Below are 2,322 nucleotides of genomic sequence, written 5' to 3'. Positions count from 1 at the left end.
AGAGCATAATGATGGTGCCAACTTGGGCCAGTAAAGCAACGTCCTCCACAACTAGACTGAAGAACAAAAAGGACAGCAACTTGTCTGTTTCCTTTCCCCCAATTCCCCAGCATTGTTCCCCTCCCCCAGGTCCCCAATAAAATCATTTTTTTTAAAAAGTGCTTTATGTGCATTCTGACATTGGCATTGGATCTGTTATCAGCCCCATTTTACAGATGAACACACAGAGACTCAAAGAGATACATCAACGTGCCAAAGGTCGCACACAAAAAAAGTAGAAGAGTCAAGATTTGAACCCCAATATTAACTCCTTCGTGTGCTTAACTCTTTCAAAGGCGAAGGGGAGCTGGGGCAAATGAAGGTGGACGCTCACGGCAGACGGTTTAGCTGCAGTCAGCACCTATGCATATATTCCCTCACGAAACACTTCCTGAAATGCCCGCTAATCCTGGGTGCTGGGAATACAGAAATGAGCAAGTCACTGCCCTCCTGTATCTTACAACCCAGCCAGTCTTTTCCCGACCCAGCCCCTCCACAGTCCAACACCTCTGACATGTCACCATCTCCATCCATCCAGCTCAACATTTGCTGGGCACTGCTAGCTGCCCGGCTCTGGACAAATGCTGGGGACACAGTCAGGGATCAGATGTGAACTCCCTGGGGTGACAGACACATTAGTACATGACAGATTGCAGTACAGTGTGAAAGCGGATGGGTGCCTGGGGTGTTGTCAGAACAGGGGACAGACGCCCCTAACCCAGCTTTAGGGTCAGAAATGGCTTCCAGAAAAGATCTACAGCAGACTGTTGCTTGCTCATCCAGTGACAAGTTTTCTTTCCATGCTGGCAGAGTCCGCAATTGTTCTCTGGTTCCACCTGTCCCCGTGTGGCTCTGGGAAATTCTAGTCTGCCTAAACCAACCATAGTGGTGTCACTTACCAACCTAAGTTTTTTCTCTCTCCAGCAGAAGTTTGTGAGTCTGCATGGATGACTTGGACCTGAGGCAGAATTGTACAGATCTGCGGACTTGAGTGGGCTTAGTGTGAAAATACACTAGCCGTGGCGGATGGACAGACGGAAGAAGCTTGGGGCCCTGGCGACTCCACTGACCTCCGAGTCCACGAAACCCTGTAACTCTCAACTCAGAAATGCTTTCAGCTGCAAGAGTCAGCAAGCCCAACTACAGCAGCTTAAACAGACAGGGTTTTTCCTCACAAAATAAGAATTCCTGAAATAAGGCGCTACTCAGGGTACCCCCCATGGCCTCTATTTATCAGCTTTGCTAAAGCAACAGATGATCCCCAAATATCAGTGGCCTTGAGCAACAATACGCATGACTCACGCAAGGGACATACAGGCTGCAGCTGGCTGTGGTTCTGCCCTCGTGACTTTATTCCAGGACTCAGACTGAAGGAGCAGACCCTGACTGGGCAAGGCCCAACATACTGACGGTGGGAATTCCAATCACAGAGGCTGAGTCCAGCCACACAACTGCATTTAAGGCATCTATTCAGACCGTCAAATGTCATATCTATGCACGTTCTATTGGCCAAAGTTGCACAGCCGTGTCTGACAATGAAGAGGGAATGTATGCACCTCCTGCAGGGAGGCTTTACAAGCTACATAGCAAGAATAGGGTGTATAATATCCTTCTAGGAGTGGGGGCAAATAGAGGTGATCAAGAACACAACCTACCACAGGGCCTTTTTGCCTCAAGGGCGCAAGATGGCTGCTGTAGCTCTAGCCATCTCGTCCCGGTCCACATAGAAAGAAATAGGAAGGGAGAGAATAGTGCAAAGTTTCCCAGGGAACTCCCAAGCAGTTTCATTTCCTGCTAACTGGCCAGAACTAGTTCACGTGAACACTCATGTCTGGAAGGTGGCTAAGAGGTTGGGGGTTGCGTTAGCCATCCAAAGGAGTCAGCCTCCAAACTGCTTGTTACAAGAAAGTATTCATCTCCTTATTGTTTAAGCCATTTCAAGTTGAGATTTCTGCTACTTTTCAGCTGAAAAGAATTCTAATCGGTAAGATACACAAAATCTTTACCCCAGCCGCCAAGATCTGAAGTGAATCAGCCCCACACGCTGCCTTTCCTATCTTCTCTCACTTTCACGCAGCATTCTCCGGCCACACCTGGTCCAGTCCCCTGGATGCTGCTCTCCACGTTCTTCAAATGTCATCATATCCTGTACCTCTTCTGCATGGCACAGCCCACGTTGTGTGATTATATGATCATGGGATTATCCTTGAAGACCTGCTTCCACTAGGCTGCAAGTTCCATGAAGACGGGGGCTGTATCTACCACGGCAGCGCTAGCATTTAT

The sequence above is a fragment of the Hipposideros armiger genome, unplaced genomic scaffold, assembly GCF_001890085.2.
Source record: "Hipposideros armiger isolate ML-2016 unplaced genomic scaffold, ASM189008v1 scaffold_315, whole genome shotgun sequence".
Taxonomy (NCBI): domain Eukaryota; kingdom Metazoa; phylum Chordata; class Mammalia; order Chiroptera; family Hipposideridae; genus Hipposideros; species Hipposideros armiger.
Note: the sequence above shows the minus strand (reverse complement) of the source record.